The sequence below is a fragment of the Dromiciops gliroides genome, chromosome 2, assembly GCF_019393635.1.
Source record: "Dromiciops gliroides isolate mDroGli1 chromosome 2, mDroGli1.pri, whole genome shotgun sequence".
NCBI lineage: Eukaryota > Metazoa > Chordata > Mammalia > Microbiotheria > Microbiotheriidae > Dromiciops > Dromiciops gliroides.
In genome coordinates, this window is record NC_057862.1 from 452,961,779 (window position 1) to 452,976,027 (window position 14,249).

A 14,249-nucleotide genomic window follows, 5' to 3' on the forward strand; every position below is an offset into this window, starting at 1 on the left:
CTAGCCAATCATCTTGAAGAAGCTCCCACTTCTGGGAGGGGAACATGAAGCAGGAAGGAGATGCTGGCCATGCTGTTCACTCTCTTTGGCTGCGAGACATTGGAGTGGTGGCAGGGAACTTCACAGAGGAGTTTATGAAGGAGAGGATTTCAGGCTACAAAAATCTGTCCTCAATCTTTCTCTTTCTTTTACCATCTTTCAATAAACCCTTAAAAACCTAAACTCATTTAGCAGTGATTTTAGTCAGTTTCCCCCCAAAATTGTGGGAACAGATTAGAACCCACATTTAGAAATTTAAATTACACACTGGGTAAATAGTACACCCATATTAAATGTTTCTTGAATTGGATTGCATTGAACATACACTATGCTTCACAGAGATAACTCTTATGGTCTCCCTCAAACCCCATGTTATATCTTCTGCTTTTGTTTATGATGTTAATCCTCCAGAAATTTGCTTCATCTTTCTCTTACCCTATCCATTTTCTGCTCTGCATTCTATGTTCCATATAAAATCTTGGTTCATGTATGAAGTTTAATCTGAGGCTTCCAGAAAATATTTGTCTCACTTCATGTTTGTAATATATATTGAGCTGCATGATTATCAACACCATCATCCTCACTGCCAGCATCCATAATAACTTAGTTGGAGGGGCAGAGTCAAGATGGCTGAGGAAAGACATTAAACATAGAGAGCTCCTGATACAATCACCCCCAAAATAGTAATTAAAGAACCCTTGGATCAGAAAAACGCACAAAAATACAGGCTGAGAGTTTTCTCCAGCTAGAGATAGATTTCATGGGGCTGTGCTGGGCCATGAGTAAAGCCTAACACCACAATTGGGCCAACACATCAGACACCTGCCAGAGGAATTTGCCCCAGAGCCTCTGAATCAGCTGCAGCACCAGCATCTTCTGGAACTGACCATTAGGTCGGTTGAACAACTGGCCAGGGTGGGTAAGTGCAGAGCTACCAGTAGACTAGGGGGAAGAATTCAACTGTCTCATCCCAGTGGGGAACCAGGAAGAAATCCTGAGTGGCAGGAGGCCCAGTTGTGGGGGGGGAGGGGAGCAGGGGAGCAGGCTCGTTGAAGCTAAGGACCACACAAAAAAAACCTTTGCTGGTTGTTTTTTGGTAAGTAGGCTTGAGGTTATCTCCGAACCAGAGGACAGGCCACGTGGGATTAAAACCTGCCCCCCCCAAACCAAAACACCTGGGACCCTCTGAAGCTGGGAACAAGTGTCTAGAAGAAGCCCCCCACCCCCATCACCCTAGTGGAGAGTTTAAAATAAAATAAAATCAAGGCCAGGCAGGCTGAGAAGAAGCCCAATCAGCCCCTAACCCCCATGGGCCACACTGTAGCTCGAACAGTGTGTCCTGGAAGCAGCACAACACTATAAGAAGGAGTTAAAAGCCAAGAAATAGTAAGCCAGGATTAGTAGGCAGAGAAAGCAGAAGACAATTGAAAACTTCTTTGGGGGTAAGGTAGACCAAAATACAACCTCAGAAGAAGAAGATAATAACAGGGTCAAAGCTCCAACATCCAAAGCTTTTATGAACTGGTCTCAGGCCATGGAAGCTCTCAAAAGGGACTTTGAAGAGAAAGTAGAAGAAATAGAAGGAAGATGTAGAAAAAGGGAGGAAAGACTTTAAAGAGAAATGAGAGTGATGCAGTAGAGTTATGACAAGAAAGTCAACAGTTTGAAGAGCAAAATGGAAAAGGAGATTAAAAAACTGACTGATGAAAATAACTGCCTAAGAATTAGGATTGAACAAATAGAAGCTAGTGACCTTTAAGAAACCACAATACAGTAAATCAAATCCAATTAAATTAAAAAAAAATAGAGGGCAATATGAAATATCTCCTTGGAAAAACAGCTGACCTGGAAAATAAATTTAGGAGAGATAATTTGAAAATCATTGCACTATCTGAAAACCATGACCAAAACAAAAGCTTAGACACCATCATCCAAGAGATTGTGAAGGAAAATTGCCCTGCTATTCTAGAAGCAGAAGCTAAAATAGAAATCGAAAGAATCCACCAATCACCTCCTGAAAGCAATCCCAAAAGGAAAACCTCCAGGAATATTATAACAAAATTCCAGAACTCCCAGGTCAAGGAGAAAATATTGCAAGCAGCTAGAAAAATGGAATTCAAATACTGTGGAGCTCCGATAAGGATAAAGCAAGATCTAGTAGCTTCTACATTAAAGGAACAGAGGGCATGGAATACGATATTGCAGAAGGCAAAGGAACTAGGACTACAGCCAAAAATCATGTACCCAGCAAAACTCGGCACAATGTTTCAGAGGAAAAATGGGATTTCAATGAGAAAGAGGTCTTTCAGGTATTTGTGATGAAAAAAATCCTGAACTGAATAGAAAATTTGACTTTCAAATACAAGACCCTGGAGAAGTGAAAAAGGTAAACAGGAAAAAGACTTCATGAGGGATATTAAAGTATTAAACTGTTTATATTCCTACATGGGAAGATAATACTTCTAACTCTTAAGAACTATCTCAGTAAGGAATTCACAGAAGACACAGGTCTGAACTGAATATGAAGGGATGATAAATGTAAAGCATTTATGTTTTCTTCTTTGTGGTGCAGACAAGGTGGGGTATCTTATGTTTGGGGCCAGATTTTGGCTTGGGACCTCCTGGGTCCAGGGCTGTTGCTTTGTGCCACCTAGCTATCCCATGATGAAATCTATAAAATAGGGTTGAGGGGTAGGAGGAATAAATTGAGGGAGGGAGAAGGGGAGAGGTGGAATGGGAAGAGGTAGCTCACATGAAGGAAACAAGAAAAAAAGCTTATGGAGGGGAGGGGAAGAGGGGGAAGGAGTTGGGGAGTAAGTGAACCTTAAAATCATCAGAATTGGCTCAAAGAAGGACTAACATACATATTCAAGTAGGAATAATAATATATTTTTGCCTTCAGGAAGGGGAGGGAGATAAAGGGGGGGCGGGGAGAAGGGAAGAAGGGAAGGGCAGATTGGGGGAGAGAGCAGTAAAAAGCAAAACACTTTAAAGGAAGGTGAAGATGTTCTGAATTACTGCACAAGTATGACATATCAAATTGCTTGATCTCTTGGGAAGTGTTGAGGAGGGAGGGAGGAAGAAAAATTTAGAACACAGAATTAGCTCAAAGGCCTTAATCTCATCAGAGTGGGCTCATGGAGGGAATAACATTCATACCCAATTGGGAGGAGTAATCTATTTAACCCTACAGGAAAGTAGGAGGGGAAGAGGATAAGGAAGGAAGGGTGAAAAAAAGGGGAGTGCAGAGTAGGGGAGGGGATAGTCAGAAGTAAAACACTTTTGAGGAGGAATAGGTAAAAAGAAAATGGAAAATAGAGTAAATATCAGGGGAAGGGAATAGGATGGAGGGAAATAGTTATGATGATTGATTATAATGGCAAAATGTATGGTATCTACTTTGCTGGGCTATTATGAAGAAATTTTTCTGTCACATTTAACGTACTATATAGGTTATGATGAACAGGATACTATCAGAAAAACCTGGAAAGAACTACATGGATTGACACAGAGTGAAATGTACTTTATACAAAATAACAGCAATAGTGTAAGAGGATGTGCTGGAAACCACATGGTTATTTTCAGCAAGGCAATGATCCAATATAATCCTGAAGGACTTATGAAAATTGCAACCCATCTACAGAGAAAGAACTGGTAGTATCTGAAAACAGATGGAAACACATTTATTTTATTTTATTTTCCTCTTTGACAATTCCTTAATATCAAGTGTTTTTTTTTACTGTTTTCTCTCACAATCTAGCTAATGTGGGAATGTTTTCCATGACTACTCATGTATATCTTATTTTGAATTCCTTGAGTTATGGTAGGTGGGTGGTAGAAAGGAAGGAAGGAAGAGAAGTTGGAACACAAAGTTTTTAAAAATTGATGTTAAAATTTGTTTGTACATATATTTTGGAAAATAAAATTCTATTTAAAATCTTTAGAAAAACAAAAAAAAACCTTATAGACAGCACTTTAAGTTTTACCTAACACTTTCTCAATGTAGAAATAATATCATCATCATCATAGTTAATATTTATATAGTATTTAAAAGTCTGCAAAGTGCTTTAAAAGTATTTAATAATTTTATCCTCATAACAACCCTGGGAAATAAGCGATGCAATTATCTCTTTTACACCTTAGGAAACTGAGGAAAACATAGATTAAGTGATTTTCCTAGGGTTATGAAAACAGTGTCTGAGGCTACATTTGAACTTGTCTTCCTGAGTCCAGATCCAATGATCTATCCACATTGCCATCTATCTCCCTCATTCTGTGGAATTATTCAGTGAAATAGATAGTATGAATATTATTATAACTGTTTTGTAGGTGAAGAAACTCTACCTTAGAGATAGATGATTTGACCAAGGTAATATGGGCACTTCACTAATTGTTGGATCTGGGATTAAAAGCCAGACATACTTACCCTAAGTCAAGAATTACTTGAAGTACACTATTCTGTCACCCAAGCAGTAACTTACTTTTTTATAAAACAAATTATACAAGACAACGCTACATTTTTGTAAGCCACATAAAAAGGCATCTCAGTTTATATGTCTCTCCTATTGCTCTCTAATATAGATCTTTTTACTGATTTATGTGTTCCCTTTCAATTTTAATGTAAGTTCTTTGAAAGCAGGTATAATTTCTACTTTTTCTTTTTATCATATAATATGCACATAAATGTTTCTTGCTTGTTGAATGGTTTATTGACTGTGATAGTAAGTAAACAGGTGATTTTATTAGTCATCCATAAGACTCTCTCTGGATGTGTACTTATCCTGTCTTCCAAGTCAAACTACCAGCTTATTGAGGACACTATATTTTAATTCTTCATGGCATCTCTACATTGATGATCACAGTATTAGTTATTTTTGTTGGTATTCAATATATTCAATTGACTGGGGAGTCAAAAAAGCATACCTATTTGTTTGGTGGAAATTTGGCCCTTTGGTGAAACAAGTTAAAAATGTAAGAGACGTGTATTGATGACAAGCTTTAAAAATAAATGTGCACATCTCTTTATCTAAATTTAAAATTCTCTAAAAAGGCAGACATGACACTTGTTGGGTCAGTCCAGCTTTATCCTGATAGAGTTGTCAGCAATCTCCCTCAGCTGTCTGAAATATACCTCCTTTTGTAATTAGTCTTCAATCACTGCTCTGGAGGGAGACTCAGTGCTGTCTCCTTATTGTCTTGTAACTCCCACTTCCTTTGACAGTATCTAAGATCATGTCAATGGTGTATTTCCTAATGTCTTATGTGATCTTTTCTCCCAGGACCTTACATAATTGTGAGTTCAATAGATTCTCTTTGCTTTCTCTTTCCCCCTCCCTTCTCCTCTTTTCTTTTTCTACTCTTTACCTTAATCTCTTTATTAAAATCATCTTGCCCCCTACACATGTTAGTTTATAAAATATGCTTACCTTCTCTAACTTTAGGACAGGAGAAAGAGAAAATGGAGCCATTTATATGAGGGGGAAGGTGGAAAATAAATATTTCATGCTTCCTGAATCTCACCCTGATGAGAACACATTACAATTCACATTAGGAACCCCATTAAGTTCTAGAAAATTTGGCTAATTGTAATAAAATAATTTAATGCTAATTATGTAGCCATACATAGAGAGTAAAAATGACTCAATATGCCATTTAGGCTAAGTAGTCATCTCCGTACATATGCATATAAATATGTAGCTTAATGAATATAGAAATCCATTTACTGAAAAGACACATGATTGTGCGCACACGCGCGCGTGCACACACACACACACACACACACTATTTGATGAATCCAGTAGTTGCTATCAGTTGGTTAGATCAAAAATATACCTATGAAACTATGCCTTTAGAACATTGACTATTAGAGCCAGAAAACATATCAGAAGATAGATTGTAAAATGGGAAGAGTCCTTCAAGTATATAATATGAAACATTAGAACTGGAAGGAATCCTAGGATATGGTTTGGAAAAAAAAAAGTCAAGGGACTTTAAAGGTCATCTAACATAGACTTTGCAATGAAAGGATTAGGGATAATGACCCAGAAGCTTCTGCTTGGATCCAAATCTCAACCTCCCTTTCACAGAAAACATTATCTTGTTAGCCTTTAACACTAGCAGTCTGTTGCCTTTGGTTTTTAAAATGTGACTATTAGCCTCAGTGTTCCAGCCAAATAAATGCTGGGATAATTGCATTATTATTGCTTGTTATTCCCTCAGAAATTTCAATGGGACATTGTAACCTCTCTGGAAGCATCTTGTAGTCTTTCTATGAGCTGTTAAACAGCTGCTGTGTTCTACCTTTGAGAGAATGGTATTTGAGTGTTTCCAGCAGTGCACCTGGGGTTTAGATTGCTGAGGCTTGTTGACTGTGGTAAAAACACTTTTCTGATCATTCACACCAGAAGACATTAGTGAAAGACAAATTGCTGGGTTTTAATTACTCTCTGAAATCAGTTCAGGAATCTCTAATTGTAATAGAATCGAAGTGAATTTCCAAAAGAATAGCATCTAAATTTCTCTAATTTTCACGATTTTGAAATGGGGGAATGAACTTGAATTTTTTTAAACTACCTTAATGGGATTAAGTTCTCTTCATGTCCCCATGGTGCATTTATTTACTCTTCTTTCATGTGAGGAGGTTTTTTTTGGGGAAAAAAAAGATTTCTTGTGTGAAAAAGGGAATACACATGCTATTCCTAATTGAACTTGTCAGCTGTCAACCCAACAACAATTGACACATTCCATTTCTCCAAAAACAAGTGGTACCCGACAGTGTCTAATGCTGCTGCTGACCTCATGGGTTTGAGCTTTTTGGAATTTTTTTCCCTTTCTTTTCCTTTCTCCTCTTTATTTTCTCAAATAATAGTGCATCTTCCAGTGTACATGTTTCTTGTCAATCCTGCTTCCCTTTCTTACCATGTGGATCCCCTGAAACTTTGAGTTTTTGGATCTTGGAGTATTGTAAGACTTCCAGTTTGTGGTGCCACGAGGAGAATATTCAAGTGTGTGTGTGTGTGTGTATGTTTGTGTGTGTGTGTGTGTGTGAGAGAGAGAGAGAGAGAGAGAGAGAGAGAGAGAGAGAGAGAGAGAGAGAGAGAGAGAGAGAATAAGTGTGTGCCTGGAATCATTGAAAACATTGCACAGCTTCCCAAATGCAATAAAAATTTTCTCTTATTCAATTCTGAAAACAATTTGCTGGGCATCTGCAATGCTTATTGCAAATAGGTGTGTTGACATGCTTACTCAATTGACTGACTATCCTACTTCCAGCAACAATCCGATAATAGAAATTTTTCATCCATTTTGTTATTTTTATATGAATTGTTAGCCCAATCACATCTGAGTATTAAAGAAATCCCATTAAGGAGAATCTAAATTTTTCTGGCACTCAATGCAATCAGCATATTACCATCTAAGAAGAAAAATTACAAAGAAGATATTAAATTCTGTACATAATGTACCACTTGAAACCTGCAAAGCTCCATGTGATATTAATAGGTATATGAGATAATCCTTACTAAAGTAGAATCTTTCAATGGATGTTTTGTCCTACAAAGTCTATATACACACATATGTGGAGAGAAGGTGGGACAGAGAGAGAGAGAGAAGAGAGAGAGCGAGACAGTGAGAGTGAGAGCGAGAGCGAGAGCGAGAGCGAGAGAGAGAGAGAGAGAGAGAGAGAGAGAGAGAGAGAGAGAGAGAGAGAAATTGCATTTTCTACTTTTTGGTCAGTTATTGAGTAGATTTCTGTTCTTCTACAGAAAATTGTTTTCAAAAGTATGATTGTTACTGATTTCATATTTTCCTGAATGATATAGATATAGATAAAGGTTTTATTGGGATCATATCACCAATGTTTCCCATTCTATCTTCTCCCACCTAAATTATCTTGCAAAATCATACCTTAAGGGTTTCAAGTTGCCAGTATAATGAAATTCCTATGTACAACTTGGTCAGTTGTAGCTATTTCTGACTTACTTTCAACTGAGTTGTTACATTCTAAATTTAGAAGTTTCACTATTATGGTAATAAAAAGAGATCATTGTAGAAGCACAGAGAAAATTGTTCAATTTCTTTTGTATTTATTTTCTTCTTCCTTGTTTCAATTATGAACATTCTTAGAATGATAAGTCTCAGTTGTGTTTCACATGAATGTTTTTGTGTCTTGTTTTCATTTTCACTGCTATTTGCTCTTTTATGAGGCTATACAATTTAGAATATTCCTCTCCTCTCCTTCATAATGGTAGTGTTGTTGAAGTTTTTATTATCTTTTTTTCTTAATTTCAAGGGTTAAGGTAATTTTTTTTTTTGGTGAGGCAATTTGGGTTAAGTGACTTGCCCAGAATCACACAGCTAGTAAGTAAGTGTTAAGTGTCTGAGGCTGGACTTGAACTCAGGTCCTCCTGACTCCAGGGCTGGTGCTCTATCACTGCACCACCTAGCAGCCCCTAATGTTAATTTTTTAAAGTGTTGTTGATGCTATTTAGAGCATCTTTATCACTTTTCAATGACTTCCTATATACTATCAGTAAAAGACAACCCCCCAACATATGTAACAAAGCAAAATAAATTCATACACATTGGCCATATCTGACAATATAGTGGATAGTGGTTCACTGCATAAAGTACTGCATCTGGAGTCAAGCAGACCTGAGTTCAAATTCTATCTCAGACATTAACTACTTATGTGACTTTGGTAAATCACTTAATTATGGTCCACTTTAGTTTCCTCACATGTAAAATGAGAATAATAAAATCATCTTTCCTATAGTATTGCTGTGATGGGATTCCACTCCATAGACCATTTCCTGTTTCTGTCATGTGGAATTTCACCCTATGATACTTCTACCATTCCCCCTCCCCCGGTGCATTCCTCTCACCCCTCAATTTTAAACTAAAGATGTCATCATGGGGCAACTAAGTGACACAGTAGATAAGGAATCCACCCCAGACCGAGGGGGAACCCAGCCAAGACACGGCCTCAGACGCAAGACAGTAATCCACAGCACGACCCCAGAATGCTGCCTGGATCCAAGTGGCTATCTCATCATCTGGGCCTGAAAGGCCTGGAGACTGGGGTTTCTTCTATCCTGCTCCTGGCCTTCCTGACCCTTTGCACCTGGATCCTGATCCAGGGCCTGATCTGTGTTCAGCAAAACTATACCAACTGCTAGATGCTTCCAATACCTCCCTCAGCCCCCTCTTGGGAACTGGTTCTTTGGGCACCTGGTATTCCCTACCCCCTACTGAAGAGGGTGTGTGAGATTGAGAAGATGAGTACAGGGATGTCCACATTTGGTGGTTGGGGTATTCGTTCCCGTGGTCAGACTGTTCCATCGCAAATCTTCACCCTCTTGCTTAAGGCTTCAGGGGATGGGCTTCTGCTTAGTAAAGGAGAAAAATGTAGCTGACACTGGTGCATGCTGACCCCAGCATTTCACTTTGACATCCTCAAGCCCTATATACAGATCTTCAACCACAGTGCAGACATCATGCATGCAAAGTGGAGGTGTCTGTGTGCTGAGGGAAACAATCAACTGGACATGTTTGAACACATCAGCCTCATAACACTGGATAGCCTGCAGAAATGCATCTTCAGCCACAACAGCAACTGCCAGGAGAAGCCAAGTAGCTACATCTCAGCTATCCTGGAGTTGACTTCCCTTGTGGTAAAGCATTACCATCAGTCGCTTCTATACTGGGATGCCACGTACTATCTCACCAGGCAAGGAAGGATTTCTTCCATACCTGCCATCTGGTGCATGATTTCTCAATTGCTGCCATCCAGGATCAATGCTGTAGCCTCATCCAGGAGCCTTCCTCAAGAACAAGGGCAAAAACAAGACCATTGATTTCATAGATGTTCTCCTGATGGCCAAAGATGAAAATGGAAAGACTTTGTCCAACCAGACATTCAGGCAGAAGCTGACACTTTCATGTTTGAAGGCCATGATACCACAGCGAGTGGCCTCTCTTGGGTCCTCCACGACCTGGCCCACCAATCAGGAACACCAGGACCACTGCCACCAGGAGATACAGGTGCTCCTGAGGTGGCATCAGCCAGAGGAGATTGAGTGGGATGATCTGGCCCAGATGCCTTTTCTGACCATGTGCATCAAAAAGAGCCTCCAGTTGGGGCAGCTAGGTGGTGCAGTCAATTAAAGCACCAGTCCTGGATTCAGGAGGACCTGAATTCAAATCCAGCCTCAGACACTGGACAGTTACTAGATGTGTGACCCTGGGCAAGTCACTTAACCCTCATCGCCTGTACCCCCCCCCCAAAAAAAAGAGCCTCTAGCTGCACCCACCAGTTACCATGGTCTCCTGCTGCTGCACCAAGGACATCCAGTTTTCTGATGGTGGATCATTCCTAAAGGAAACATCTGCCTGGTCATCATCACTGGAAATCACTATAACCCTTCTGTGTGGCCCAACCATAAGGTTTATGACCCATATCGCTTGGACATCAACAACTGCAAAAAGATCTCACTCCTGGCCTTTATACCTTTCTCAGCTGGACCCAGGAACTGCATGGGCCAGAACTTTGCCATGTCTGAGATGAAGGTCACACTGGCCCTTACCCTATTCAGGTTCTGAGTCTTCCCTGATAAAAATCCAGTCCAAAGGAAGCCAGAGCTAATTCTCAGAGCAGAAAATAGTCTATGGGTCAAGGTGGAGCCATTTTTGGGTCCTTCCATCCCTGAGACACAGTCTTCAGAAGCCCCTTAGGAATGATGGCTGGACATATCCTTCTGCCTTTGAGCACAGAAGCCTGCTCTTTACCTGCCTTTCCAGCCACCCTTCCTTTGACTATGATTCATCTAAATAAAATCACTTCAACATACCAAAAAAATGATTTCTGTGATCATCAAATGAGATAACACACATATATAGGTATATGTGCATTTACATGCATAGTAAGACCTCAGTTACATAAAACCAGAGGTTATTCTGGATAACCAGTCTTTCTAGATAGGTAACCCTTCAAACTTAAGAATTCTTAGAGCTAGAAATTACTCTGGGAATCTAGTTTGAAGTTTTCCCTTTATAGATGAAAAGACTATGCCATCAAGAAGTTTAAATGACTTGCTTCAGTCTACACAACCACACAGTGACAGCCTGCACTAGCACCCAATGTTTCCAGACTTCCAGGATGTTATTCTTTCTAAGGAATGTTTTATATGTGTATATATATATATATATATATATATATATATATATATATATATATATATATATATAAAGATCATTCAGATAGTAAAAATTAGAGGATGAAACAAAACTTAGGTCTTCTGATTCCAGAGGCAACATTTTATTCAACTATATCTCTCTGTTTTCTAATACTTGTTAAGTTCATTGAAAAGATAGACACAAATAAGGATGATTCAATGTATGTTAGTCATTATGAATATATTATTGATAATTCAGTATCATCCTTTTAAAAATGCATTATTCTAAGATGTAACCCATTAATGTCTTCAGGGGCTAGTGGAAAGTATCACACCCTAATAAAAGCTCCTTGAGAGAAGGTAAGCTTCTTAAGAATAAATATTATTTTATTTGTTATTTAAAATTGATGTAATAAAATAAGCATTTCCATAACATAGTACAATGAAAAGTATGATTGCATATGAAATGGCTAATCTACTAAACACGACTTCCTATTCCTTTCAAATATATGACAAAATTAGTATGTAAATTAATTTTTTCTTCCCCCTCCCCACCCAAGAGATGGTTACCATTAAACACAAATATATACACACATATGTGTAGACATACTTATAGATAAAATTGTCCTATACACATATATATTTATTAGTTCTTTCTCTGAATGCAGATCATTCCTTTCTTCATATGCCCTTTATAGTTAATTTGGATAGTTATAATAATAAAAAATAACTTATTTGCTCAGTCATTCTTACAACAATTTTGCTGTTACTGTATACGATGTTTTCTTGATTCTATTCATTTTGCTCTTATTATTTTGTGCAAGTCTCTCCATGTTTTTTCTAAAATCACTGAGCTCATCATTTCTTATAGCACAGTAGTATTCCCTCACAATCATGTACGACATCTTGTCCAGTAATTCCCCAATTGATGGACATGCTTGCAATTTCCAGGTCTTTGGCACCACAAAGAAAATTGCTATAAACACTTTGAAACATCTAAGTTCTTTTCCTTTTTTCCCTAATTATCTTTGTAAATAGACTAAGTATTGTTATTGCTAGGCAACGGGATATTATAGGTAGCTTAATAACTCTTTTGACTTGCCCCTTCTATCATTTTAAACCAATCTGGTAGGTGCAAAATGTCATATCAAGGGGGCAGCTAGGTGGCACAGTGGACAGAGCACCGGCCCTGGATTCAGGAGGACCTGAGTTCAAATCCGGCCTAAGATCCTTGACACTTACTAGCTGTGTGACCCTGAGCAAGTCACTTAACCCCAATTGCCTCAAAAAAAAGTCATATCAAGGATATATTAATTTGCATTTCTATTTGCATTGATATTATTTTTGTTGATATTACTATTTCCCTGAACTTTGCTTGACAGTTAAATATGCTTGGCACTTAAATGCTTTTTGATAGATTAAATAAGAGTAAGGACATTTTGTTGTTGAGTCATTTCAGTAGTGTCCAAGACTGGAACACCATTATTTTTGTTTTTTGACAAAGGCATTGGAGTGGTTTAGCATGTCTTTCTTCAGCAAATTTTATAGAAGAGGAACTAAGGATAACAGGGTTGAGTGACTTACCCAGGGTCACACAGCTAGTAAAAATCTGAGGTGGGATTTGAACTCATGAAGATGTATCTTCCTGATTCCAAACCTAGTGTTCTATCCATCAGGACACCTAGCTATCCACTAAATGGTCCCAACTGAAAATGGATGGTCTGGGCAATTCTTCCATTTTTTGTTTTGATTAGTCAGTCATCATTACAGATAAAATTATCTTTGGTGAATATTCTTTATTTGATCGTTATAATCACATGTTTGTTAAACACAGTTTTCTCTTGTATCTATCAGGGTACCTAGAATGATTTTCCACATGTGCATAGGAAATATCTGATTAGAGAAAATCCAATATTGCATCGTGTCCTCCAAATAAAAATGCTTTTAAACAACAAAACAAAACAAAAACAACAAACATTATGCACAGGAAAATATTTTATTCTCTTTTTTTTGCAGGGCAATGAGGGTTAAATGACTTGCCCAGGGTCACACCACTAGTAAGTGTCAAGTGTCTGAAGCCAGAGTTGAACTCAGGTCCTCCTGAATCTAGGGCTGGTGCTTTATCCACTGTGCCACCTAGCTGCCCTTAAAATCTTTTATTCTCTTCATTCTGTAGTCAATTATGTGATTCTGAACATATTTTATATGTTATAAGTATGAATATGATCTGTTCTCTTTTCATATTTGCATCAAAGATATACTTGAGGGGCAGCTAGATGGCGCAGTGGATAGAGCACTGGCCTTGGAGTCAGGAGTACCTGAGTTCAAACCTGGCCTCAGACACTTAACACTTACTGGCTGTGTGACCCTGGGCAAGTCACTTAACCCCAATTGCCTCACTAAAAAAAAAAAAGATATACTTGACATATATCTTCAGCACATATACAATATATAATAGATATAGATCCAAGAATTTCTCAGAAATATTTTAAAGAGATAAGAAAATAGAGATAGAAGGTAGACAGTTTAAAATATGTCCTACTTCACCTTTTTGCGGTTATCCTTTGAATGATTTTTTTCCCAAACTTCTAGTGTATCTCTCTCATATGAATATCTTGAGAATTTTTCCAATATCCTTAAAGTTCAGTCCCCTTCAGTCAGGATTCCATGGCTTATATTGGTGTGGACAAGTTTGTCTCATTGTGCAGTTTTCATTTGTTTTATTAGCATATTGGACAATGATATATGAGTATAAATATGAAGGTTACACTGCCACTGACAAAGGAAAAAAAATTTATGGGGCAATGAAGGTTAAGTAGTTTGCCCAGGGTCACATAGCTAGTAAGTATCAAGTGTCTGAGGCTGGATTTGAACTCAGGTCCTCCTGAATCCAGGGCTGGTGCTTTATCCACTGCACCACCTAGCTTCCCAGACTTTTAGAGTTCTAATATTCACTTCCTTTAAGTTTTTTTTTCCTAAAGCTATTATAAAATTGTATCACCCTTTTCTATTTGTCAAGGAGATCAAGAAATGATGTGC

The 14,249-nt window shown here is 38.2% G+C and overlaps 1 pseudogene; it reads left to right on the forward strand.

Annotated features, from left to right (window-relative positions):
• Positions 1 to 9,314: 9,314 nt before the first annotated feature.
• LOC122739105 lies at positions 9,315 to 10,770 on the forward strand (annotated as a pseudogene).
• The last annotated feature ends 3,479 nt before the right edge of the window (positions 10,771 to 14,249 follow it).